Genomic DNA, 19423 nt, shown 5'->3' on the forward strand with positions numbered 1-19423 from the left:
TTATCTGGGGAGCTGGGAAGACCTGCAGCAGATAAAGACGTTTACTGGAAGATACAGCGAGAGTTGCAGGCACTGACGAAGGCAAAGGAAATAAGGCTTTGTAGCGTCTAAAGGGCTTTTTCTGAGCTGCTTACAGAGATGTGTAGACTTCAACAAATGCAAATTGAGAGCCAGCAAGTGTTATATGGTACTGGAGAGTGTGGGATGTTACAGAGTTAGAAGACTTGGAGAAACTGGGGGGAATATAAACTTTTGGTGCACTGGTGGTGTTCAAGGACCCCCAGGACATCAGGAGGTGCAGAGAATGGGAGCATTCCAAATAGTCGGATTGCAGGGTCTGGAAGTCCTGAGATGGATACGGAGGATGAAATGTGCCAATTTAATACATACAAACATTGCAATTACAGAGATTTAGGAAGGAAACCTTTGCTGTCATTGATTGCAGTTATATGTAGAGTTACAGAAGCTGAAGGGGTTACAAATTTTTAAAGGGAGAGATTTCAGGTGATCAGAAGTCTAAACAAGAATAAAGAAATTTTAGAGATCCCTATTACAGATGGGTATGGAAGAGGTAAGATATTGTGAGGAACTATAAGTCGGGGAGGATGTCAGATACAAAAGGGAGAGCTGCATTCTCTGTGTGCAGTTATAGACGAGAGATTGTGCTGTAGCACCTGCTGGAGGGTACACATAACAACAGTTCCAACGGCTGGTGCAGGGGCTCAGGAAGGCAGCTTACCACCACCTTCTCCAGGGAGTTACTGATGGGAAGGTAATGGTGATACTCTGCTGTTTACAGCCAGACAGAAAAATAAATCCTGCAGTGCAATGAAATTTCCCTGTCACAACAACATGCTTAGCATGGATAGAGGATTTGTCTGATTGCCACATTGCAGAGAGTGTGAACAAAGGGGTCTTTTTCACGATGGGAACTGATGATGAGGGGAGCGCCGCAGGGGTCAGTGTTGGGACTACACTCTACACGTTATTCATTCAGAATCTGGACAAAGGATTTGAAGGGGTAGGAGAAATGGTTTTCCAAGAAAGATCCCATGGATGACATTCGTGCCATATAAGGAGCAGGTGAAGTCTCTGGGTCTGCACTTAATGAAGTTTCGAGCCACGCGAAGAATCTCATTCAGACTGACAGAATACTGAGGGGTCTGGATGGAGTGGACGGGGGCAAGATGTTTCATGAGCAGGAGAGACTAGGGGGCAAGGGCACAGCTTCAGAGTGAAGGGACCACCCATTGGAATAGAGAAGTGGAGGAATGTATTCAGCCAGAGGGTGATGGATCAGTGGAACTCACTGCCTCACGGGGCTGTGGATGCTAAGTGACTCAGTGTATCTAACTCCGAGATAGCTAGGTTCTTGATAAATAAGGAGATCAAGGGTTACAGGGAGTAAGTCAGAGAATGAGCTTGAGAAACAATTCAGCCATAATCAAATAGTGGAATAGACCCGATGGACCGAATGGCCTAATTCTGCTCCTGTACATGATGGTCTTATGGACTGCGCTTTTTCCATAGGTCTCTAACTGTGCAGTTATAATTCCTGGCATATTGTTTACCATACATTCCAGCACCTTCCTGATTACTTTTGTCACCTCTTGGTTTCAGATCAACTGCAGAAAGCTACATCACAGAGTAACGTGGGAATCGTTGTGTATAAATCTCGGAAAAGTGGCATACAGGGTCAGCAGGACATAGAGAAGGCAAATGGAATGCTGGCATTGATTCCAAAGGGAATGAGAATAAAAATAGGGAAAGCTTGTAACAACTATAGAGGACTTCAATCAACTCACACTGAGAATATTGAGAACAGGTTTGGTCCCCTATCTGGAGGGAAAATGTCCTTGCATTGGAGGAAGCCCAGAGAAGGTTCACCAGGCTGATCTTCAAAATAAAGGGATATTGATGAGAAGAGGTGGAGAAGGTTGCAGTGGTTAAATTTTAGAAAATGAGGCAAATTTATTGATACAACAAAGAATTTTGTGTTCTTACAGATTCGGTACTGAGACATTGTTTCCCTGAGCAAGGATCTGTAACGGGCGATAAAGGGGAATACAGACACCAGAGAAGCTAACAGAGAAAAAGCTGGGCTGTAGAGACTGGAGAATATTACAGAGTTCGGGTGGTTTACGATCACTGTTGGTGGTTAGAGATCAGATAGGTTGTCGGGCTGAAAGATGTCATGGAGAGGTACAGGGAAATCATTCCAGAAGGAGTTACATTGATAGGGAGGAATAGAGGTTCTAGAGATTACACAGATAGGGGTGGCAGTTGGAGTTACAGGAGATACAGAAACTGGGAGGGTTGTGGGGACTGGATATTACACAGATATGGGTGGTAATTGAATCTGCAGGATTTTATGGAGAGAGGGAGGATTGGAGGGACTGGAGATTACACAGATATGGATGGTAGTTGGAGCTGCAGGACTTACAGAAATGGGGACGGTTGTAGGAACTGGAGAGTACACAAGTAGGGATGGTAGTTGGAGCTGCAGGAGTTTATCGAGATATCAGGATTGTTGGTGTTGGAGACTACATTGACATGGACAATAATTGGAACTGCAGGAGTGAGTGAGAGAGGGAGGGTTGAAGGGGCTGGATGAGTTTACACAGCCAGGGAGAATTGTAGCGATTGGAGGGGCCAGAGATGCTGAGGGTTACAGGGCTGCAGGAGTTCACAGAGCGAGTGAGGACTGTGAAAGCAGATGTGCAGCATTCCCATCAGTTGCACAGAGATGTGGAGTGCTATTCTGGAGGAGGTTACAGAAACCTAAAGGGTTGCAGATACTGAAATATATTACAAAAGACAGTGAGCTATAGTATTTGAGGAGTTTACAGCGACAGGATGCGTTGAGGAGTTGGAGGCTGCTACAGGTGTTAAACATGTTGCAAAGGATCAATAGCCTTATATCGATCAGGGGGATTTGAAACTCTGGAGAGAAAGAATTGCAGCGATTGAAGACTATCACAGAGATAGGGAGTAACACATGAGTTAGAGGAGTTATAACAGGGATGATCTGTAGGCAATGGAGTAATGGAAAATACAAGGTGTTCTGAAGGGACTACAGGTGATCAAAAGGACAGTGAGGCTTCTCAGTGTAGGACTGGGGCAGTTTACGCAGACAGGGAGTATTTTATGGAATGTTGCTATTTACAGAGATTAAGAGAGTTGTATAGAATTGAGGAATGAACAGAGGATGGACGTTCATGAAGACCTTTGTTGATGTCGGATGCTGAGGTTCTGGAAATTAAATGGACCAGCAAGCTGGACAATCTGTCAGAGCTTTCAGAGACAGAAACAGCAATAGAGCCTGGAGACACTAACACAGATAGGGAACATTGCAGACACTGGACGAGGTTTCTGCTTTAGGGATGGTTGTAGGGGAGTGTAACGTTTACACAGATAGGGGTGTAAGAGCGGGAGAAGATTATGAAGATGATTAGATTGGTGGGGAGACTGGAGGAGCTTAAATTGACAGGACGGGTGATAGCAACGGGAAGGTGTTACATAGATAGTGAGTCTTGTAGAAACTGATCAGGAGAGTCACAAGCATTGGACTTGGTTCCACATTTCGGGCGTTGTATGGGTCTGAGAGGATTAGGCAGATCGGGAGGATTGTAGGATGTTCACATTTTCAGAGTGTCTCAGGACTGGAAAAGGTTACACGGTTAAGGAGGGATGTTGGAGCTGTGGGAGTTCACAGAGACTCAGAGGTTTAAAGGGTTTGGGGCTGTTTATGCATAGAGGGATATATTTAAGGACAGTAATATGAACGCAGGGGGAGAGATTACATTAGACTCCCTACAGCGTGGGAACAGGTACTTGTCCCCAACAAGTCCACACTGACCCTTCAAACAGTAATCCACCCAGACCCACTTCTCTCTGACAATGCACCTAACACTATGGGCAACTTAGAATGGCCAATCCACCTGTCCTTCACATCTATGGACTGTGGGAGGAAAGCGGAGCACCCGGAGGAAACCCACGCAGACACAGGGAGAACGTGCAAACTCCACACAGTCAACCAACGCTGGAATCGAACCTGGGTCCCTGGCACTGTGAGCCACCATTGCCCACCACTGAGCTCCCGTGCTGCCCCAAATTGCAGAATTACACAACAGAGAGTGTCTGAAGTGCTGGTTGGGCTGCAGGGAGTGGAGGAGCATACAGAGGTGTTTATAAAGATATGAAGATCAGTAGGGATACGAGAAGGTTACTGAGGTCGTGTGGTGCTATAGGCCAGGAGGCAGAAGTGTTATAGCGCCTGCAGAAGGTTACAGTGATATCATGTTCTCCTGGGGTTTGAGGAAGGTCCACAGGTGGGCATTTTGGTCCAGACTGGAGGGTTTTACAGAGATGGGAGCATTGTAAGTATTGTGCAAGACTACAGAAATAGGGATTATTGTACTGAGTGCAGGATGTGACTAATGAGATTGGGCATGTTATTGACACTGGAGCAATTTACACACAAGGAGAGTCGTCAGCATTGGAGTAGGTTTGAACTATACAGCGGGAATATGGGTGGGGTGGAGGTTACAGAAATAGGAAAATTTCTGGGAATTACCAGCATTCAAGACACTGCCACAAATGAGTTGGACGGAAAGGCATGTCTCCTTGCTGTATGACTCTATCACACGACAAGAGACAGTGTGAGAGGTGGAATATAGAACAGAAAGATCCCAGGTTTCAATGCCAACTCCTTGGGGGGAGGCCTGCTTTCCCCTCTGTTGTACTGATCCTCACTAAGACAGCACAAGCCTGGATTGGTAACTGTCAACTTCCTATATTGACACAGGAAGGCTCAGTACAGCAGAGATGAAAGTTAACAAGAGGGTGGGGATTGAGCCTGGAACCATCATGCTCTGTGTTCACCCTTCATCATTGCATCTATGTCATGTCTTCTGGACCAAAGTTCGATCCCTTAAATACCCTCTGCTCTGTTCACTGTGAGTGATCTTACCTCACTGCAGGATTTACTGACGGCTCCAGATCTCACTCTCCATCTCTCTGGCTGACCGGTTTTCTTCAATGTGGTGATGGACGAAACAGGAATTGGGAATTATGCTGAGTCAGAAATATCCTGATTACCTACAGGAGCCAGAGGAATAGACAGAATGGGAAATTCGACTGACGCAGTGAGGGTTACACATGGAGAACAGCACTGAGTCCCACAATGATCTGGAAAATCCCAGTTTCCATCCCTGGCCTGCATTGCTGTGTCTCTCTGGAGTGGAGAATACTATTGGCTCAGGAACTTGTGTAGCTGCAAAAGTTGCAGTCACCAGCAACAAGTAAACCCTCACAGTGAGGGATACCACATGGAGAGATACCGAGTGATACCACCAGAGTGCAGGAAGGCATCACGATCAAACCACGGTCAGGAAGAAGGTGCACTGGGATCAGTACTCAGGGATGAGGGAGCACTCAGTGGGCCAGGCAATGGCCTCGCGTTACTCTCACTAGACTGTTCATCCAGAATTTAATGCCAGTAGCAGGAATATCCATCTGACTACTTAATACCCTTTAAGTAAGGAAATCTGTTATAGGCTGCCGGTCTGGCCTACATATAAACCCAGATCCAGAGCAATGGGTTTGAATCTCAAATGCCCTCTGAAATGGTCTGGCAAGCCACTCAGCTCTAAGAATGGTCAGGGTGAGCATGCGATGCTGGCCAGCCAGAGACAGCAACATGCCATGAGTGCATCAAAACCAATCCTGCTGGCAGCAGTGTTCTGCCCAATCATGTCAGTAGGTTTATGGACAGGGCTTTAAACTGACACAGAGGATGCAGGGACAGGGTTCAGGTGAAATCAGCTTTCAAAATCCAAAGAGAAAATGTGAAGCATCGGAACAGCATGGGGATGTGGCTGAAGACAAGCAGAAAGGAACAGGATGGGACAGAGTTGAACTAAAACTGTACATCAGCGAATAGGATTGTGACAGGACATTGTGGGAAAATGTAAACTATTATGTTGTTGTTTTTGTGGAATGGAGAAAGTATCTGCAATAAGGTGACTTGTGACACTGAGAAAAATGAGATTTAGTCAGCAGCCAGACGTGATTACATGTTGAACAAAAGGTGGAACAATAAATATTCAACAGTAAACAACCTTACAGATCTCAGGCAGAATGGAAAAGCAAGATGGGAACCCTGAATCGAATGGATAACAAAGGCATTACAGAGAAAGCACTTGGCCTTAGATTATGCAGCTGAAACAACCTGAATGCAAATTCTGGGTGCTACGTGTCAAAAGCAAAAGCAAGAGAACAGTTTTTAAGCTGCCTAGCATTATTTCGTTGCTCACCCCTGCATTAAACAGGAATTAATTGCACTTCATAAAAAAGGTGGTGTGATGATTTTGGGAGAGTTCAATGCTTGTATAATCTGGGACAGACACATTGGCAAGAGTGATATTATCGTGGATCCTCCTTGAATGTTTTAGTCAGTGTTACATGGAATAACACATTGTGCAACTGGATAGAGATCCTGATGAAGGGCTTTTGTCCGAAACGTTGATTTCGAACCTCCTTGGATGCTGTCTGAACTGCTGTGCGCTTCCAGCACCACTAATCCAGAATGTAACTATCTCAGATCGACCATTGTGTGATGAAGCTGAGTGAATGAGTAATATCACACCGAGATCCTCCAAGAAATTATACCGGAATTCAAAGAGATTATGACATTTTAAAGTGACCATAAAGCACACCCGAGCATCAGTAACAAAGCCAATTACTTAATTTTGAGAGAGGACTGACCAAGGTCAACAGGGGAATCAGACAGAAATGGCAGGCTGTAAATGAACAGTGGAAAACATTAAGAACCAGAGAGTCCTAGAGACGTACAGCACATAAATGGACCATTCGGTCCAACTCATCCATGCCACCCAGATATCCTAATCCTAATCTCGTTCCATCTGCCAGCACTTGACACATATCCCACTAAACTCTTTTTATTCATATACTAATACAGATGCCTTTTGAATGCAGCAATTGTACCAGCCTCCACCACTTCCTCTGGCAGTACATTCCCTACATAACCACACTCTGCGTGAAAAGGTTGCCCATTAGGTACCTTTTAAATCTTTCATCGCTCACCCTAAACCTATGCCCTCTAGCCGTGGTCTCCACCATCCCATGGAGAAGATCTTGTCTGTTTATCCTATCCATGCCCCTCATGATTTTATATACCTCAGGAATGTCACCCCTCAGCCTCTGACGCTCCAGGAAAAAACAGTCCCAGTCGTTTCAGCCTCTCCTGATAGCTCAAATCGTCTAACCCTGGCAACATCCTTGAAAATCTTTTCTGAACACTTTCAAGTTTCACAACATCTTTCCAATAGTAAAAATACCAGAATTGCACGCAATATTCCAAAAGTGGCCTAACCAGTGTCCTGCACAGCTGCAACATGACCTCCAAACTCCTGTACTCATGATCTGACCAATAAAGGAAAGCAAACCAAACACCTTCTTCACTATCCACTTACCTGCGACTCTACTTTCAAGGAGCTATCAACGCCAAGATCTCTTTGTTCATCAACACTCCCTAGAACCTTCCCATTAAGTGTATAAGTCCTGCTCAGATTTGCTTTCCCAAAATGCAGCACCTCACATTTATCTAAATTAAACTCCATCTGTCACTCCTCAGCCCATTTGCCCATCTGATCAAGATCCCGTTGTAATCTGAGGTAACCTTCTTCACTGTCTACTATATCTAAAATTTTGGTGCAATTTGCAAACTTATTAACTGCACCTACTACGTTCATGTCCAAACATTTATATAATGACGAAAAGTAGTGGACCCAGCCCCGATCCTTGTGGCACACCATTGGCCTCCAGTGTGAAAAGCAACCATCCGCCACCACCCTCTGTCTTCTACTTTTGAATCAGTTCTCTAGCCAAACTGTTAGTTCTTCCTGTATTCCATGAGATCTAACCTTGCTAACCAATCTCCCATAAGGAACCATTTCAAGCACCTCACTGAAGTCTACATAGACCACATCCAATGATCGGCCCTCATCAATTCTTTTTGTTACTTCTTCAAAAAACGCAATCAATTTCTTGAGACATGATTTCCCACACACAAAGCCAAGCTGACGAGACCTAGTCACTCCTTGCCTTTCCAAATACATGCAAATCCTAAATCGCAGGATTCCCTTCAACAATTTACCCACGACTGATATCAGGCTCACTGGTCTATAGTTCCATAGCTTTCCCTTACCACGTTTCTTAAATGGTGGCATCACATTCGCCAGCCTCCAAAATTCAAGCACCTCACCTGTAATGATCGATTATACACATTTCTCAGCAAGGCGCCCATCAATCACTTCCCTAGCTTCCCACAGAGTTCCAAGGTACACCCGATCAGTTCCTGGGGATCTATCCACTTTTATGTGTTTCAAGACATCCACCACCTCCTCTTTAATATGGACATATTCAAGTTGTCACCATCACATTCTATACCTTACATTTCCTTCGCCACTGTAAACATGATGCGAAACACTAGGTTAGTATCGCCCCCATCTCCTCCAGCTGGATACAAAGGCTGCCTTGCTGATCTTTGAGGGGCCCTATTTTCTCCCTCCTTACCCTCTTGTCCTTTATGTATTTATTAAAACCTTTTGGATTCTCCTCTACCGTATTTGTCAAAGCAAACTCATGTCACCTTTTTACCTTCCTGATTACCTTCTTAATTGCACTCCTCCTGCCTTTATAGTCTGAGGATTCTCTTGATTTCTCGTATCTATACCTGACAAATTTTTCCTTCTTTTTCTTAACCGAAAACTTAGTTCTCTCGTCATCCAACATACCCAACAACCACTAGCATTTCCTTCCACCCTAATAGGAATCCTGTATACTTTCTATGGAAAGCCGTAATCTCATTTTTGAAGGCTTCCCATCTTCCAATAATAAAGGTTTCATTCTCCCAATCCCCATTTCCTGCATCTCACGAAACTGCCAGTTGAAAATAATGAAAAAACAAAGCACATTCTAAATGAAGGCTCTGATGAGGTGAGCTCTAGTCAGTCCTGTAGATTTGGAGGTCACCAGATGCACGGAGAGTGCTTTCTACCAGAGCAGAACCAGGTCAGTATCAGGCACACAGACAGAATGGGCAAATAGATTCACATCTGAACTCACATCTCCCAGCCTGGCAATCTGAAGCTGTGCACAGCTATTCTGGTAAACATCTGCAAACTTCGGTAATCAAGATCAGGCCAATTGTCTAATCAAAAATAAATCAGTCATTCAGACTAAAATATCTTTCAGGTTCCACAACCCATTCCCGGTCCCATCCTGCAGGTTCTATGAATCTCGCTCCTTCTAACCTGCTTCAGCATCCCTATCCCCTCCCACATTTTTACAACCCTCCAGGTTCTTCAGTCCTTCCTACCTCGCAACATGACCCTGAATCTAAAACTCTTCCTTCCTCTGGAATGTTCCCCAGAAGGGTACTAGAGGATGGTGGAGGTTAGAGTTAAGGAGGGATATCAGGATTGGAGGATTTACAGTTATTAGTAATATTGAAGTGGCCAATATTGGCTTCGGTAATTTTGAGGGTTCACGCCAATAAAGGAGGTTACAGAGCTAAGGAGGATTGTAGGGACGCGAAGACGTTTCACAGTTTATGGGTTTTGTGGGGACTGGAGGAAGGTACCAAAACAGGGAGGGTTTAAGATTGAAGGTGTCTGCTGATACCCTCTACTGGGTTAAAGGCAAGATTCTTGGTGGTGTGGAGTAACAGAAGAATCTTGGGGTCCACGTCCATAGATCCTTCAAATATGCAAGCCGTGTTGAAAGGGGTGGTAAGAAGGCGTGCGATGTCTTAGCATTCATTAGCAAGGGGATTGAGTTTAAGACCTGTGACGTGAGGCTGCAGCTCCATATCGCCCTGGTTAGTCCACGCTTGGAATATTGTGTTATGTTCTATTTGTCTCATTATAGGAAAGATGTTGAAGCTTTGAAGAGGGCGCAGAAGAGATTTATCAGGAAGTTTTCTGGATTGGAGGGTAGGTCTAATGAAGAAATGCTGGGGAAGCCAGGGCTTTTCTCATTGGAATGAAAAAGGATGAGAGCTGACTAGATGGGGTTGTACGAGATGATGAGAGGCAGACATAGAGTGGATAGCCCAAGAATGTTTCCATTGTGAAAATGGCTTTAACGATGGGGCATAGGTTTAATGTAATTGGAGTAAGGTTTATGGGAGATGTCAGAGATAGGTACTTTACAAAGATAGTGGTGAGTATGTGGAATGCACTGCCAGCGTTGGTGGTACAGACAGTTACATTAGGGATATTTAATTAACATTTTGATATGCACATGGATGAGAGTAAAATTAATTTCTCAAAACGGAGACTTGTGCCCTGTGGTGTTCCACGAGGATCCGTGCTGGGTCCACTGTTTTTTGTGATATACATAAATGATTTGGAGGAAGGTATCGGTTACCTGATTACCAAGTTTGGAGATGACACTAAGATTGGTGGAGTAGCAGATAGTGAAGAGGACTGGCAGAGAATACAGCAGTGTAGAGATCGATTTGGAGAGATGGGCAGAGAAATGGCAGCTGGGGAGTTCAATCCAGGCAAATGCGAGGTGATGCATTTCAGAAGATCCAATTCAAGAGCAAACCAAATGGAAAAGTCATGGGGAAATCTGACGAACAGAGAGATCTGGGTATTCAGATTCCTTGAAGTTAACAATGCAGTTCAATAAAGTGATCAAGGCGGCATACGGCATGCTTTCCTTCACTGGATGGGATATTGAGTAAAAGAGTTGGCAGGTCATGTTACAGTTGTATTGGACTTTGTTTCGACAATAATTGGAATATTACATGCAGTTCTGATCAGCACATTACCAAAAGGATGTGGATGCTTTGGACAGGGTGCAGAGGATGTTCACCAGGATGTTGTCTGGAATGGAAGGGGCTAGCTTTGAAGAAAGTTTGAATAGATTCGGATTATTTTGGCTAGAAAGACAAAGGTTGACTGGGGACCTGATTGAGGTCTACAAAATCATGGGATGTACACACAAGGTGGATAGCATGAAGCTTTTTTTCCCCCAGAGTGCAGTGAATGGAACAGATGACAGACATAAAGTGGATTGTATAGACTGGAGGACCAAACAGAGATATGGATGGTAGTCGTAACTGAAGATGTTTATAGATATTGGAAGTTTTACTTCTGCAGATTATTTAGATATGGAGGGTGTGGAGTCTGACAGATTTTCCAGAAGGGCAGTAATTTTGGTTGGAGACAATTTCACAGATAAGAGAGCATTATTAACCTCCTCCAGTCAATAAAGGGGAAGTTAAAATTTCCAACGAGTACTACTCTATTATTTCTATAGGTACCTGCAATCTCTCTACACATCTAACCCTTTAGTACCCGCTGGTTATTTGGGGTCTAGAACACCATCCCAGCAGACTGACCATCCCCTTTCTGTTTCTAACTTTTCACCATATGACCTCAGTTGATCACGCCGAAAGACTATCCTCTCTAAGCACAGTTGTTATATCCTCCCTTATCAAAAGTGCAGCTCCCCCTCCTCACTTACTTGGCCCTTTGTCCCGCCTGTAGCTTCTGTATACCGGAACACTGAGCTGCCAGTCCAGCCCTTCTCTCATCCATGTTTCTGTTATGGCTATAATATCCCAGTCATCAGAATCAATCCATGATCTGAGCTCGTCTGCCTTACCTGTCAGGCCTCGTGCATTGAAATGAATGCCCTTTAAACCAGAAGTCTTTTCCCTTCCTTGACTGTGCCCCGGGATATTCTGGATAGGAAACTTGCTCTTGATGGCTGATGCATTTTTCCCTTGACTGGTCGATGGTACCTCTCTTAGTCAGAGTCCAAACGACCTGTCAAAATAGTTTAAATCCTCCCTGCATAACACTGGCAAATCTCCCTGGCAGTCCAGAGGTTTTAACAATTGATTGTTGAGGGTATTCTCAGGTAAAGGGACGTCAGGCAGTTGGGAAGCTTTCAAAAGAGAGATAAAATGAGAGTTCAGGGTCAGCATATTCCTGTTAGTCTGAAGGACAATGCCGATCACAAGTAGGAAACACTGGATGACTTGGGGTTATTAAGGCTCTGGTCAAGAAAAGGGGACACGTGTCACATATAGCCAGCTGGATTAAGGGAACCCATTGAGGAACATTGCGGGTGGAGTAATTCACTTAAAAGGGAAATCAGGAGGGCACAAAGGGGACCACAGAAACCTCTGGCAGATCAGGCTGAGGAAAATCCATTAACAACAGAACTAGGGGCAAAATATGGATAAATATGGCCATTCAAGTGTAGAATTACAGGAGCTGGGCGAGATCGCAAACGACCATTTCACGTCAGAACGTACTGTGGACAATGACGAGCAAACAAAGGGAAACAAACAGTGATGGCTTGTAAAGAGTCCCTATTACAGAAGAGGTCTTAGAACTCAAAGGTAGAGAAAGCCCTAGGTCCTAAACAAGTGTATCCCAGAATATTGTGACAAAGTAGTGGCAGGGGATTGAGCAGGGATATTTGTGTCATTGTCTTTCGCATTTCCACTAGGTGTAGGTGGCTGAGGGGTGACCTAATAAAGGTTTAGAAAACCATGAGGGGTACAGGTAAGTTGATTAGCCAACGTCTTTACCCCAGGATAGTGGAGTCCATACTTAGATGGGATTGACCTGCAGAAGGAGAAAGTGTTACCAATTCTGGGAAGTGTAGAAAAACAGTCCCCTGGGCCAGAATGGATTTATCATTGGACTCTGGAAAGCCAGGAAGGAGACTGCCAAACCTTTGGCTTTGATCGTTAAGACATCATTGTGTACAGGAATAGTGCCAGAAGGATGGAGGACAGCAAATGTTGCCCCTTGCCCAAGAAGGGGAATAGAGACAACCCTGGGTAATTATAGACCTGGAGCCTTACTTCGACTCTGGGTAAAGTGTTGGAAACGCTTGTAAAAGGTAGCATTTATAATCAGCTGGAGATTAATAAGTTGATTAGGGGTAGTCAGCATGGTTTTCTGAAGGGTCGGTCATACCTCACAAACCATATTGACTTTTTGAGATGGTGACCAAAGGGGTGGATGAGTGTAAAGCAATTGGTGTGTATATAGATTACAGTAAGGCTTTTGTTCAGGTTTCCCACGGTAGGCTATTGCCAACAATACAAAAGCATGGGATTGAGGGGAATTTCGTTGTTAGGATTGGATAATTGGCTCGCTGAAAGAAAACAGAGGGTTGTTGTTGAAATGAAATACTCATGCTAGAGTTCACTTACTATTTGGAACTGCCAGGATCTGTTTTGGAACCATTATTGTTTGTCATTTATATAAATGACTTGGGTGAGGTCGGTAGAGTTGTGGATAGTGACGAAGGATGTTGTAGGTTACAGAGAAGCATAGATAAGCTGCAGAACTGGGCTGTGATTTTGCAAATGGAGTTTAAAATGGAAAAGTGTGAGGTGATTCACTTTGGAAGTAGCAGAAACATAGAGTACGGGGCTAATGGTAAGATTCTTGGTAGTGCAGATGAACAGAGACATCTCTCTGTCCATGTACATAGATCCTTGAAAGTTACCAGCCAGGTTGATAGGGTTGTTAGGAAGGCATTCGGCGTGTGCGTTTTTATTGGTACAATCATCAAGTTTCGGAACCATGAGATAGAACACACCCACTCTTATAGTAATCACTTACCTTCCCGACCGGCTTTGCGCTCCGTCTGAACTTCGCCCAGCTCCCGGCGCTCTCTGTTGCGAAAAGACCGTTGGCGTCGAGGTAAGTTCTTTATATCGTAATCACTTACCTTCCCGACCGGCTCTGCGCTCCGTCTGAACTTCCGCCCAGCTCCCGCCACTCTGTTGCGAAAAGACCGTTGGCGTCGAGGTAAGTTCTTTATATAGTAATCACTTACCTTCCCGACCGGCTTTGCGCTCCGTCTGAACTTCCGCCCAGCTCCCGCCGCTCTCTGTTGCGAAAAGACCGTTGGCGTCGAGGTAAGTTCTTTATATAGTAATCACTTACCTTCCCGACCGGCTTTGCGCTCCGTCTGAACTTCCGCCCAGCTCCCGCCGCTCTCTGTTGCGAAAAAAGTGGGAAAGCATTTCGCCAAAGTGACCACAGTTCTATTAGTTTGAAAATAGCGATGGAAAATGACGGTCCGGATCCACAAGTTCAAGTTATAAAATGGGGCCAGACCAACCTTGATAGTCTTAACCAGGAACTTTCAAAAAGTGATTGGGGAGTCTATTTGCAGGGAAAGGGAAGTCGGCAAATGAGAATATTTTAAAAGCGAGATAAATTGAGCGTTCAGCTCCAGCATGTTCCTGTTAGTGTGCAGCTCACCGCTGACAGCTTTAGGAAACATTGGTTGTCTATTGACGGTCTGGTCAAGGAAAAGGGGGCACATGTCAGGAATAGCCAGCTGGATCAAGGGAATCCCTGAGGAGCAGAGGGGCTGTAGGAATACACTTTGCGTGGAAATCAGGAATGCAGAAAGTGCACTTGAAATAGCCTCAGCAGAGAAAGATAAGAAGAATCCAAAAGTGATTGTGCAAATACATTAAGAATATACAAGTAAGTCGAGATAAAATAGGGGCCATTAAAGATCAATGATGCCATCGATGTTTGGAACTGCAGGATATGACTAAGTCCCTAAACAAGTTTTTCACTCCAGAACTTACTATGGACAAAGACTGGGGAACTCAGGGTACAATTGGAGGTCTCTGCAATTCCAGTCTCCCCGCTCTCGGAAGGATGTTGTGAAACTTGAAAGAGCTTAGAAAAGGTTTACAAAACGTTGCCATGGTTGTTGCTGAATAAGCTAGGGTTATTTTCCCTGAAGCATTGGAGACTGAGAGGTGACCCTACAGAGGTTAATATAAACATGAGGGGCATGGATGGGGTAAACAATCAAGGTCTTTTCCCAGAGGTTCGGGACTCCAAATCTGGAGGGCGTAGGTTTAAGGGCGCCCTAAGGGACAGCTTTCTCACGCACACGGCGAGATGTGTATGGAATGTGCAGAGAGAGAAACTATTGGAGACGGATGTTATGACAACTTTTAAAAGGTATCTGGATGGGTATAGGAATTTTAATGGTTTAGAGGTCAATGGGCCAAATGCTGGTAAGTGGAACGGATTTATTTAGATCTTCTAGTCAGCATAGATGAGTTGGATTGAAGGCTCTGTTTTCATGCTGTACATGTCTGTGACTTGAAAAGAGCACATGTTACAGAAGAGATGGTGCTGGAGGTTTTAATACACAAAGGTATGGAAAGCCCCAGGACCACATTAAGTTTATCCACAGATGATGGTTCATAGATGAAATGGACTGCCAACAGTTGGGAAGTCTATTGCGTCAGGAATTTCCTGAGTATCAATAGAAGACTGAGGAATAGGCAGAATGGGAAATTAGACAGATGCAGTGAAGGTTACACAGGGAAAATTGCAATGAATTCCAAAGATACCTGGAAAATTCCAAACTCCATCCCTGGCCTTGCTGCTGCGTCTCTCTGGAGTGGAGAATTCTGTTGGTTCAGGATCCAGAGTAGCTGCAAGAGCGAGAGGCGCTGACAGAGGCAGCAATTAGAACCACACAGGGAGGGATATCACATGGAGAGATACTGAGTGATATCATTAGAGTGCAGAAAGGTGTCAGGATCGAAACATCATGTTGGAAGAATGGGTTTAGCTTCATGATGCACTGGTTTCAGTCCACAGGAATGAGCAACCAGTGAGCAGTTGAAGGGATGCCCCAGTGGTATCATTGATAGAGCGTGTATCCAAAACCTCAACTGATGTCAGGGGAGGCAGGTTTTAATCCCACCATCAGAAATGGTGGAATTTGAAATCAATAATTTTAAAAATAGCAATCAACAATCCACAAATAAGTATGGGACCATTGCTGATGTACAAAATAATCCAAACACTTGTGTTTTCGAGAAGGACATCTGCCCAACCTTACGTGGTCTGCACGACATCCTCACAGCAAAGTGTTTGCCTCTCAATTACCATCTGAAATGGCCGAGCAAGTTACTCAGCTCAAGGGACGCTAGGGCTGAGCAAGAAAGGCTGGTCAGCCAGAGACACCCATATCCCATAGCTGATTTAAAATATAATCCATTAGGATGGACCCACTGGAACCGTGCTGGGACCAGCGTCCAGGCCAATCATGTTGGTAGGTTTATGGACAGAGCTCTAAAATGACAGAGAGGATGAAGGGACAGAGTTCAGTTGAAAGGAGCTTTCCAAATCCAAAGAGAAAAGGTGAAGCAGCAGAACAGCACAGGGATGTAGCTGAAGACAAGCAGAAGGGAAAAGGATGGGACAGAGTTTAACGAAAACTGTACATCAGCCAATAGGTATGGGACAGGAAATTGTGGAAAGAGTAAATTATTTTTTTTTGGAGTGGACAAAGTCTCGTCAATGAGATAGATGGGTTTGCGACACAAAGATAAAAGATGTTTAGACACCATGGAGATGTGGTTGCAGGGTGAACAAAAGATGGAACATCAATATTCAATGGCTCAAAACCTTGCGGAAACTCAGGCAAAATTGGTAACGCTAACAATAATGGATAACAAAGGCATTACAGAGAAAGCACTTGGCATCAGATAATGAAGTGGAGTCAGTCTGAATGTAAATTCTGGCTACTACTTGCCAAGGACACAAGCAGCAGAACAGATTTCGGCCACCGAACAGCATTTCGTTGCTCATCACGGCATTAAGCAGGATCTCATTGGAATGTTTAATAAAGGCATTGCGATAATTTCGTGAAACTTCAATATTCGTATAATCGGGACAATCACACTGACAACAGTGATATTGGAAGAGGAGTTCCGAGAATTTTTTTTCAGTATTTCTTTGAGTAACACATTGTACAACTGGCTAGGGATGTCACTACCTCAGACCGACCGTTATGTGATGAAACTAAGTGAAAGAGTAATGTCACCTGGAGAGATCCTCTGAGAAATTGTGATAAAGTGCAGTTTAAAGAAATATAAAGTGAATCACAGAAAGGACAAGCTACAGTGAGACACAAAAACAGCCAATGAAATGAGTTTGAGAGGAGAACTGACCAAGGTAAACAGGCTAAACAGACTGAAACATGTGTCTGTAAATGAACAGTGGAAAATATTTGAATACAGTGTAAAACACGCAGCAAACGGACATTCCGTTGAACAGACAAAGCCTCAGAATTCCTGGAACTGATCTCTGCAGAACACCACTGGTCACCGAGCTCCAGGCTGAATACTTTCCATCTTTCAAAACGCTCTGTCTTCTGTGAGCCACAAATTCTGTATCCAGACAGACACGTTTCCCTGTATCCCATGCCTCCGTAATTTCTGACTGATCCATAAACGTGTTGTGTCACACTCTCGAAGGATTCAATAAGATTTGTGAGGCATGAACTGCCCCTTACAAAGCCATGCTGACTATCCCTAATCAAACTATGGATCATAAATCCTTTCTCTCACAGTCGTCCCTAATAATCTGTATACCACAGACATTAGACTGACAGTTCTGTAATTCAAAAGATTGTCCCTATTCCCTTTCCTGAACAAGGGAATAACATTTTCCTGCCTCCAACCATCTGGTATGACTCCAGTAGACAGTGAGGGTGCAAAGGTCATCGCCAACGGTGCAACAATCGCTTCCCTCGCTTCTTGTAGTAACTTTGGACATATCCCTTCGGGTGCAGCAGGTTTATCTATTCTTACGTTTTACAAAATTCTCAGCACATGCTCCTTCATAACATCAACCTGGAAACATGTATCAGTCCTTTTCATCGTTGAATACTCTAGGTAATGTAGCATGGCTGAGTCACCTAACCTGCACATCTTTGTGCTGTCGGTGGAAAGCGGAGCACCGGGAGGAAACACACACAGACGATGGGAGAACATGCAAATTCCACCGGGGACTGGAATTAAAATCAGGTCCCTGGTGCTATGAGGCAGCAGTGTTAACCACTGAGACACCGTGCTGCCCATGTAACCCTCTAGAGGTCTATTTGATTCTTGCTTCCTCAACCATAAGTCAGCTTCCCTCTTCCTCTTCACGAGACGTTCTACACCCCTTAGAAACTTGTCAAATGCTTTGCTGAAGTCCATTTGGACAACATTGACTTCTCTGCCTTCATCCAGCTCTTGGCAACTTCCTCATTCCTGATGAAGTGGTCCGGCCAGAAATGTCGATTTTCCTGCTCCTCAGATGCTGCCTGACCTGCTGTGATTTTCCAGCAACAACCTCTCAAGTCTGATCTCCAGCATCTACAGACATCACTGGCTCCACTTCCTTGAAGAGTCAATCCGGTTTGTGAAACATTGTTATCCGCCCACAAAGACATGCTGACTATCTCTAATCAGCCCGTGCCCTTCCGAATATACTTAGCTTCTTTCTCTTAGAAGCTCCTCCAACAACTCCCCCATCACTGGGCTGTAATCCCCTGGCTTTTCTCTGCAGCCTGAAGTGATGGAACAACATTAGCCGCCCTCCAGTCTTCCGACACATCACTGTGTCTGTTGATAATATACATACCTCTGTTAGGGACACTGCAATCTCTTCCCTAGATTCCCACAATGTTCTAGGATCAACCTTTACTTATTTTACGACTCCAGCACTTTATCTTTTCCGTTTCGCATTCTTTCCAAGACATCACTATTTGTTTTATCCAAGTTCCTGAGCTTCCGTGTCTTTCTCCACAGTAAATTCTGACAACACTATTTTGTTTAATATCTCACCCATCTCCTCTGGTTCCACACATTGGTGACTTCATTGATCTTTAACGTGCCCTCTTCTCTACCAGGTTACTCTTTAGCCCTTCTTGAAACTTGTGCAAAGGCTTCTGAAAACTCATATAATCCATAACCTCCGGACCACCACACATCTCCGACACCCTTATCTACTCTGCCATTTATATTCACACCAACAAATAAAATCCAACAGGCTCAATAACAAATTCTCTTGTATATAATGTGTTTCTAAGGTCCAGTTATTGTTTATTGACATAACCTTTCTAAAACATTTCAGCTCCCGACTTACTGTCAGGCTCACACTATTTGGTTTCAGACTGACAGCAGAAAGGGTTGTGGGAGTTCTTGCTTATCAAGATGAAAAAGGTAGCTTACAGGGTCATCAGGTTCTAGAGAAGGCAAATCAAATACTGGCACTTATTTCAAAGGGAATGACGTCTGAAAAGAGGGAGATCTAGGGTAAGATACAATCAGACCACACCTAGAATATTAAGAGCAGTCTGAGTGCGCTAAGGAACAACATTGTCACATTGGATCCAGGCCAGAGAAGGGTCACTCGGCTGATCCTGTGAATGGAGGGGTTTTCTAATGGGAATTGGTGGATTAGACTGAGGTTGAACCCATTGCCATTCAGAAAACATGAGAGAGAAGTTGAATGAAACATTCAAGATTCTGGTGGGC

This window comes from Chiloscyllium plagiosum, unplaced genomic scaffold, assembly GCF_037043375.1.
Source record: "Chiloscyllium plagiosum isolate Xiang-an unplaced genomic scaffold, Cpla_swu_hap1 HiC_scaffold_51, whole genome shotgun sequence".
Taxonomy (NCBI): Eukaryota; Metazoa; Chordata; class Chondrichthyes; order Orectolobiformes; family Hemiscylliidae; genus Chiloscyllium; species Chiloscyllium plagiosum.